This window comes from Heptranchias perlo, unplaced genomic scaffold (assembly GCF_035084215.1).
Source record: "Heptranchias perlo isolate sHepPer1 unplaced genomic scaffold, sHepPer1.hap1 HAP1_SCAFFOLD_44, whole genome shotgun sequence".
NCBI lineage: Eukaryota > Metazoa > Chordata > Chondrichthyes > Hexanchiformes > Hexanchidae > Heptranchias > Heptranchias perlo.
This window is the reverse complement of record NW_027139453.1, coordinates 9,670,798-9,680,411: the sequence shown is the minus strand read 5'-3', so window position 1 is coordinate 9,680,411 and position 9,614 is coordinate 9,670,798. Positions and strand designations below refer to the sequence as shown.

The following is a 9,614-nucleotide window of genomic DNA, read 5'->3' as shown; positions in this document are numbered from 1 at the left end:
AAATTCGAACAGAGACCTGCAGGAGAAATTGAAATTTAAACACAATGCCTTCGGCCGCTCGGCCATCCTGACTCCAAACTCTGTAAATTACTGACCCTGATTTTCACACTGAGTCCCAATGACCGGTTCACTCTCTGATTCTCGGTAAATCCTGCTGGGACGCCGTGTGGATACATGCTCCCCGGATTTCCCTCTACCTGTGCACGGTATATGGGGATGTTCGGTCGGGCTGTGATATCTTGTTTCCCATGGAGAGGCAGCAATGCGCGGTCTGAGACTGAATTCGCTGATTTCCGTCCGCAGCGGGTGATTGAAGAGAGCGGGGCCGGACAGACGGTCTGAATGTTGTGATTTGTCGCGGCCTCAGTCACTCAGGGAACTGGGGAACAGCGAGAAACTGATGGGTTGTTGCTGTATCGCTATTGAATTTAAATTTTCCAATATAAAGTGAGCGACATTCATTGTGGAAACTCCATGTCAATATATTTTAAAGGGCACAACTCTAAAAGGGGTAATGGAACAGAGATACCTGTGCATGAATCGTTGAAGGTGGCAGGACAGGTTGAGAAAACTGTTAAAAAGCATACGGGATCCTGGGCTTTATAAATAGGGGCTGAGATTAGAAAAGTATGGAAGTCATGATAAACCTTTAGAAAACACTGGTTCGACCACAACTGGAGTATTGTGTTTAGTTCTGGACACCACGCTTTAGGAAAGATGTAAAGGGTTAGAGTGGGTGCAGACGAGAATTATTAGAATAGTTCCAGGGATGAGGGACTTTAGTTACGTGGATAGACAGGAGAAGCTTCGATTGTTCTCCTTGGAACAGAGAAGGTTGCAAGGAGATGTGTTTGAGGTATTCAAAATCATGAAGGATCGAGACAGATTAGTTAGAGAGTAACTGTTCCCATTGGCTGAAGTTTCAAGAACCAGAGGACATAAATTTCAGGTGATTGGCAAAAGTACCAAAGGTGACATGAGGGAAAAACTTTTTTAAAGAACGAGATGTTAGGATCTGGAATGGACTGCCCGAGGAGCTGTTGGAGGCAGATTCAATCATAGCCTTCAAAAGGGAACTGGATAAGTACTTGAAAGGAACAAATTGCAGGGCGACGGGGTAGAGCGGGACGAGCTGGTTTGCTCTTGCCTTGAGTCGGCGCGGACTCGATGGGCCGAATGTCCTCCTTCCGTCCTGTAACCTTTCTATGATTCTATGATTCTACATGGAAACAGCCTGTTGTCATTCGCTACAGAAATATCCATGTCAAAGCGAGCCAGTTCTCCTGCAACCAATGAGTCTCCCTTCGGACCTTGTCTGTCAAGAAGAATTCTGATTTCCGTGAAGTCAATCTCGGATTTTTACAGCAAAATACTGCGGATGACGGAAATCTGAAATAAAAAGAGAAATTTCGTCTGGGCTTCTGACGAAGGGTCTTCGACCTGAAACGTTAACTCTCTTTCTTTCTCCAAAGATGCCGCCTGACTTGCTGATCTTTTCCAGCATTTTCTGTTTTATTTCGTATTTTTATGTATTGTTCCTGCGCCTGCTCTTGGACCGCTGGGTAAATGGTGGAATATCAGCCGCGCTCAGCTGAGAATGTTTCCGTCCTCTTCACTGTAAGTGCAAGGGACAACTTTGTAGACGCCGTGTAGTGTTACAGACCGGCCCATCGGACAGGCTCATTTCAACTCATCTCATTTTCAGCAAACCTGAACATTACTGAAATAGGGGATGGTGAATCACAGCTGGAAAAATCAATCCTCTCTATCACTGGGGGACTGAGTCTTCCAAACTTCAGGTGTTTGCAAGGGGAGTTTGATATTCAGAAATAATACGGCACAGATTTTCACTCGGGCAAGATTCACCTACTTTATTGTGGAAAAAGAAACTGAAAATAAAGAGCTGTTATATTGTTCGCTGCAATCTGAAGCTTTAACTCAGTGAATTAAAGGCGAAGTGTTGCTAATGATCTGTCTGTCGCGCAATCGGTTATCGCGTTTGCTTTTTTAATTGTTAAAAGTTGGTGTTTCGAGTCCATCCAGGAGCGATAGGGTAACTTTTACCCGAACTTTTATGGTCTCGCCTTTCCCGGTTTCTAATGTGTGTCTTGGTGCAAGAAAATGGGTCGGAAACATTCCCAGCTGAGCACGGCAGATGCTTCACCATTTCCCCAGCCGTCCAATAGCAGGCGCAGGAACAAGATATAAAAAAAACCGAAATAAAAACAGAAAATGCTGTAAAGGTCAGCAAGTGAGGCGGCATCAGTGGAGAAAGAAACAGAGTTAATATTTCAGGTCGAAGACCCTTCGTCAAAAGCCCAGACGAATTTTCGGTTTTTATTTCAGATTTCCATCATCCGCAATATTTTACGATAAAATCCGAGATTGGCTTTACGGAAATCAGAATTCCTCTTGACAGACAAGGTCTGAAGGGAGGACTCACTTGTTGCAAGAGAGCTGGCTCACTGTGACATGGACATTAATTCAGTGAGCGACACCAGACTCTTTCCCTTTTTCCACAATAAATGTCGTTCCATTTATTTTGGAAAAGTAAAATGATATTCACATTCCGACAGGTTTCAGTTGATTTCTGAGCGATCATTAAAGGATCCTGCAGCGCTGCCTCCGTTAATAACAACATTTCTAAGCCGCATTACGGATTCAGTAACAAACCCATCAGTTTCTCGCTGTTCCTCAGATCCCTGAGTGAGTGAGGCCACGACAGCAGCAACATTCAGACCGCCTGTCCGGTCTCGCTTGCTCCAATCAACCGCTGCGGACGGAAAGCTCCGAATCCAATCTCAAACCGCGCGTTACTGCCCCTCCCCGGGAAACAATATTCCACCGCGCGACCAAACCTCCCCATAGACCGAGCACAGGCACAGGGAGATCTGGGGAACTGGTATTCCTTTCACCCGGTCTCCCTCCAGGAATGACCAAGAACCAGAGTGAAACGGTCACTGGGCCTCTGTGGAAAATCAGGGTTACTAAAGTAGCAATTGTTGAGTCAGGATGGCCGAGCGGTCTAAGGCGCTGCGTTCAGGTCGCAGTCTCCTCTGGAAGCGTGGGTTCGAATCCCACTTCTGACATTTTGACCTTTGCCAACACAGAGTGATTTTCACTTCTTTCGGCTGCAGGCGATTTTTGGGCCCAATTAATTTGTTCTTTCCAGAAAACCAATCCGCCATCCTTCCACGGCAGGTTTATTTCAATTTGTTGTTAGAATGTTTCGTCCTGGGGTTCAGCAGAACACGGCCCGTCCCATCAATCCATTGTGAAACAGACCAGTGTTGTCCAATACCTTGGCCACTAAATAAAAATGAGTCATGAACACAGTCTTTCGGCCTGTGTTCTCAATACTCATATTTGCATGCGGTTTGCATGTGAACTTTAACCTATTTGTGTTGTTGGTAAAATGATAAGATGAAAAGCAGAGTGTGCGAGTGTTGTTCCGTCTTTGTGAGTGTTTCACTTCCTTGGTTACTGAATGGTGAAAGATTTTATGAAATACACACATGTGAAGTCCATTTCCCTGTATTGTGTGTGGGACATGTTTTCTATTAAAATCCGTTCATGTGGATAAAACGATATCACCATAGCCACACCCGCGGTGAGTCAGCAATTTCAATTGGACAACACAGGCATAGAGCGTGGTCAAGTGGCCTGAGCCCGGACATTGATGCTCCAGTGTTATCAGAGCGCGATTCGACTTTCGTCACTAACAAACTTTCCATAGACACGGAGGGATTGGAGGCTGCTATTACAGAAATATCACAGTCAAATAAACACACTCACACTTTGTATATACACCACTTGAGGTTGTACAATAGTGGGGGGGCACTAGTTAATGTTCTTTCAATGATTCGGCACGAGTTGGGCTTGTATGATAGAGTGGAGCAGTAATTACCGTTGTGTTTTAGTGAGGTGGGGAATTTAACAATTCAACACATGCAAAACACAAAAACTGATTTGAGCTTTGACTGACTCGGTAACCATGTTCGGATTTCCATCAGTCTGAAGCACAAAGTTATCGGTTGATTAATGGCGAATAGAAGAATTATTCATCTTCTTTAAAGAGTTTGCTGAGTTTCTCGTAATTAATACAGTAAACTATTTTGTAAAAGTGAATTCTCCGAAACGGGATTCGTATCCGCCTCCCGCACTGAAAATATTTGCAGACCGCTGTTCTCTTCTGAGTTGTTCCTATAATAATTTACAGCGCTGAGTTTCCGTAGTATAATGTTTATCACTCTCGCCTAATATACAAAAAGTCCCGGGTTTGAAATTGCGTGGAATTATTTTGAAAACATTCCTCATTAACGACGCAAAAATTCAAAAGTTGAAGAATTCATTTTGAGGTTAAATATGAATAAAATACAATATCTCACAGCCTCGGTGTATTCTTTCTTTCTCTGTACAGTTCTACACAGAGACAAACACTACACAGATACCGGCAGTGTCTCTTCCTCACTCCCATTCCCTGCCCTGATGATGCTGAAAACCCCTCTCAAAGCTGCACATTCAGTTGATTTGTGAGAGATCATTAAATGATCCTGCCGCGCTGCTTCTGTTAATAACAAGAGGTTGTAACCGGATTTTATCAGCGGCAACAAAGCCATCAGTTTTTCACTGTTCCACAGCTCCCGGAGTGAGTTCGGCCGCGACAAGCAGCAACATTGAGGCCGCCTGTCCGGCCCCGCTCTCTCCATTCACCCACTGCCGGTGGAAAGCAGCGAATGCAGCCTCGCATTCCTGCCCCACCCTGGGAAACAAGATGCCACGGTCCGGTCAAACCTCCCCATGCACCGAGCAGATGGGCAGGAAATACTGGGGAGATTGCATCCCAGTCACTCAGCCCACAGGAAGCATTTAACGAAGTCCAGAAAGGGTGAAAATGTATTTGGGTTTTTATCTGGAAATGAGAGAATGTGACCACTGCAGCCAGGAGTCGGGAGTCTGAGGCGCTGCGTTCACGTCACGTGGAGACGTGGGTTCCAATCCCAGTCCTGACGTTTAGTCCTTTACAAAGACGGGACACTTTTTGATGCATTCGGCTGGATGGGATTTTCGGCCTTGTTGATTTGTTCCTTCAAAAAAACCAACCCGACCTGCATCCGAATCCTGACCACGAGATCACCAGGGAACCTGCTGCAATTTTCCTACAAGCAAGCCGACCAACGCTGCCTTTCCTGCTTCTCCCTTTGAAATTTAGGTCACATTCGCCCCATACAAGCTGCTCAAACAAAATGACATTTACTGTAATAACACGAAAGACTTGTTCAGAGAATGAAAGCACCAAGTGCGGGGAGGTATTAACATGGAATGAACAGTGCGGGGAAATACTATCACAAGCTGCTGGTGTAACTGTTTCCATTTCCAAAACCCAACTACATGATCAACGCATCTCCTTGGAAAGGTGCAAGGCAACGCCGGCCTGTCATGCCTCATTGGAAGCAAGTGACACTCACATTATCTGCCAGTTTCACCTGCCATCTCCTTCTGCTTCTCTCTGTTATTTTCCTCCAGCTTCCTCTGTTCTTCCAGATGCCGAGGGAATTTGATGTTCGAAGCAAATACAGAGACTGAAAAATAAACCTTTACCAGGAAAGCAGGGAGAGGGGAAGAAAGATGTTGGGCATTGAGAGACGATGGATTTTGCAGATGCCAGGATCAATAGACACAAAGATCTCATCTCCCTGCCTCTCTCAGCGACTGAAAATCTTAATGCTCAAGAGATGTTCTCACTGCCCCAGGCCCATTCTCCCGAGTCACCCTGTCCCTCCGATCCTGCACACGTTGCTTAGCTTTAAAACTGTCCATCACCCCTGTGCTCGCTCATCTACATTGGCTCCCGGTCCGCCAATGCCTCGATTTTAAAATTCTCATCCTTGTGTTCAGATCCCTGCATGGCGTCGCCTCTCCCTATCAATGTCACCTGCCCCAGCCCAACAGCCCTCCGAGATCACTGAGTTCCTCAAAATATGGCCTCTTGTGCACGCCTGATTTTAATCGCTCCACCATTAGCGGTCTTGCCTTCAGCTGTCTGGGCCCATACTCTGGAATACCCGACTTAAACCCCTCCGCCTCTCTCTCCTCCTTTATGACGCTCCTTCAAATCGACCTTTTTTGACAAAGTTTTAGGTCACGTGTCCGAATATCTCCTTTTTTGGATCTGTGTCAAACTTTACCTCATTACGCTCCTGTAAAGCGCAGTGGGACATTTAATTATGTTACAGGCGCGATATAAATGCAAGTTGTTGTTAATTGTAAGGTCTCTCCCACCATTTGAAGAAGTCAGGATATATCAGTAAGCTTGGTAACTCCGAAGCGTCTCTTGCTGCACCTGATTCACCGTTTCCATCACCAGCCCAGGTGCACCCTCTCGAGAGGATGTGTATCGTGAGACTGAGGGAATATCACAGGGTGAAGCACCGCGCACCAGTGAGCAGGGTGAGCTCGAAATAATTATGATAATTATTATTACACAAACTTTGAACAGCCCATACCTTAAACAATGACCCGATATAAAACCAATCTGCACTCGCTGGCGTGGTTCTAGTGGCGCAATCGTTTAGCGCGCGGTACTTATATAACACTATCAAGCTCCGAGAAATGCCGAGGTTCTGTGTTCACCTAGAGCAGTTTAACCTTATGCTTCTGAACATTTCCACCGTAGTTCAAGGTGCAGCTGGTGTGTTCGACAAAGCATTGCTTTCTTGATGTTCTCATTTGGCACTTCGGGGCCTCTGACCGGCCGTATTGCAATAGCAGGTGTGAGTTTAGTTGTTCACAGGCGGGAGAGGGGGCGATTGGCGACAGTGTGAAATGACAAAGGAGGCAGCACGAGATCTCTAAATCTAAAGAACCGAACACACAATTCATCTTTTCGTGAAACAGACATTCTTCTGTTTGAAGTGTCGTATTGGAAAATTCGGAAAGTAAATGTGTTTCCCGGAGTCACTGAGTAACGGGTGGAATTATTCCGCTTTCAGTTGTTGATCCGCTGACAGGTCGAGAGACCTTTTCCAGCTTCCGTGTGGGACAAGTTTAGCTTTTGAGCCACTGGGTAAAGTGTTTTTTTAATTGGTGCAAACGAATGACAGGACAGTTGGCACAAACAAAAAGAATTGTAAACTCACGAGTTTCCTCTCTATGTTTCTTACATCAGGTTCAACACAATCAAGGATTCTCCTCAAAACTTTACTGAGAATTTCATAAAACGGGCCCTCAACCGAGTTCGACGCCGACAAGGGATAATTCAGAGACCTACAATGAATCTGTATGATGGAAACCAGCACCACCATAAGCCTGGATAGTTCAATCGTTAGATCATCAGACTTTAAAGCACAGTAAATAATCGCAGGGTTTCGTGTTCAAATCCCTGTTCAGACTGTTAATTTTAAAACAGCTGGCAAATTCTTCCTTTCCAGCGGAACAAATCCTGCGGGAGAGACGATGCCTGCTCTGTGTTGTCAATATGTTGAACTTTGGTGAACATTCTCAGAAAAGGGCTTTGTTCTTCTCTGATCATCATTTTTACCAGACACATTTCGACAGTAGATGATCAGTTGGAAAGACCACTGATTGCTCCTTCACACCACCCGTCCCTTGTTTGTACAGAGGTTGCTTCGTGTCGAAACTGCTTCAAAGTGAGTCTCTCCCATGGTTACCTGGAAATGTTCGGATTGGTGCAGATATCTGTAGCTTTTCAATTGGATGGTTAACACTGAGTTTGGTTGGGCTGATCTGATTTCTTTGTTCGAATAAATTAGATCCGTTTTAACAACCACCCACTCCATGCAGACACTTCCAGCATCATCTCCGTGGGCGGTAAAATGCAGAGATATTCAGCGCCACAAATCAATCCGTGCTGCCTCTTACCGAAACTCGGGAACAATGTTAACCATTTCAGCCTCTCAGATGCCGATGTCGCCAATTTCATCCTGTGCAGCCAGAACCCCTGGTGATTTTACAGTCACTGAAATTCGCTTCACTTTCACCAAATTTTACTCGAAGACAGAACAACGAAAAATAAAGGAAAAGTGAGCGTTTCTTCATTAGTGGCGACGCAAAATCGCTGCTTTCATTCCTTCCACCGTTGATCTTCCTACGGGCGATGAACCTTCTGCGCTCCGCTATTTTGTATCACGTGACCAGGAAGTGAAACAAGTTGAATGTGAAAGTGGGAGCAACAAATTGGATAAAGCGGATTGGCGTCGGGATATCAAACCGCCAAGCAACGAGGAGGGGGTCAGCTGTTACATAAGAACATAAGAAATAGGAGCAGGAATAGACCTTACGGCCCATCGAGCCTGCACCGCCATTCAATGAGATCAGGGCTGACCTTCGACCTCCACTCTATTTTCCCGCCCGATCCCCATTTTCCTACACGACACTTCAAACAGAAGAATGTCTATTTCACGTAAAGAAGAATTGTGATTTCGGTTCTATAGATTTAAAAATCTCGTGCCGCCTCCTTTGCCATTTCATGCTGTCGCCAATCGCCCCCTCTCACGCCTGGGAACAAATAAACTCACACCTGCTATTGCAATACCGCCGGCCAGAGGACCCTAAATGCCCACATGAGAACACGAAGAAGGAGATGCTTTATGGAACAGACCAGTTGTACCTTGAAGTCCGGTGGAAATGTTCAGAAGCAAAACGTTAAACTGCTCCAGGTGAAGCTCGAATTCATAACTTCGGTATTTCTCCAGCTTGATGCTATTATATAAATACCGCGCGCTAACCGATTGCGCCACTGGAGATGGTCTCATCAAATATTCACATTTTCGTCATGAGAGACTGTATGTTCTTTAAGACAGGTTTCCGAATGGACACATGCAGCCAACTGCTGCATGGGCAGGTCGATTTCTTGCCTGCCTTACAGGAAGCTGGCGTTGGATTACCGGCCAAATGCAGGAGCATTTTCATTCTGCATTCATAACATGGCGTGAATTGGGATAAATTCATATTCAGCTTCAATCTGCACAACATCTGGAGACATTTTCTTTTCTCCACGTTAGTTGCATCCACAAAACCTCGGCTTCTATTCGCAAAGGGCGGGGGGAGACGTTTGGAACGCACTTCTGCAGGCGGTAGTTGATGTAACTCACTTGTGAATGTAAAATCTGAGTTTGATCGATTTCTGTGAATCAATGGTATTAAGGCTAATGCGGGGACATGGAGTTAGGTCACAGGTCCACCATGATCTCATTGAATGGTAAAACAGGCTAGGCGGGCTAAATGACACTGCCACTTGCTGCCTCCTGATATGCGCCACATTTTCCTTCAAGAAATCAGGACGTGTGTTTCGGTGATGTGCATGTCATGTTTGAATAGCTGCCAGTTTGTGTGACATGTGAGTTGTGGGTCGGCGGCTTGCAACAGTGGTAATGTGTAAGGGTGTGAGAAAGCCTCTGGTTCGAAGAGTTGAGTTCTGATGGAAAGAGTTTGTTGGTATGTGGGGGATGGGGGGTGTATTGCGTCGTGCATTTCATAGGAGACGCCACTTGAGAGTTGACCTCACTCACCTTGACGACTGAAGTCAGAGCATTGAACTTCTTCCTTCACTGGTTCCATGTTCATGAATCTGTGCGCCTGGCATTGACTTCGTC

The 9,614-nt window shown here is 45.6% G+C and overlaps 1 non-coding gene across 1 annotated transcript; it reads left to right on the top strand.

Annotated features, from left to right (window-relative positions):
• The first annotated feature begins 3,006 nt into the window (after nucleotides 1–3,006).
• trnal-cag (transfer RNA leucine (anticodon CAG)) lies at nucleotides 3,007–3,089 on the top strand. The gene has a single exon. It is a non-coding gene; the product is annotated as a tRNA-Leu (tRNA).
• Nucleotides 3,090–9,614: the final 6,525 nt, after the last annotated feature.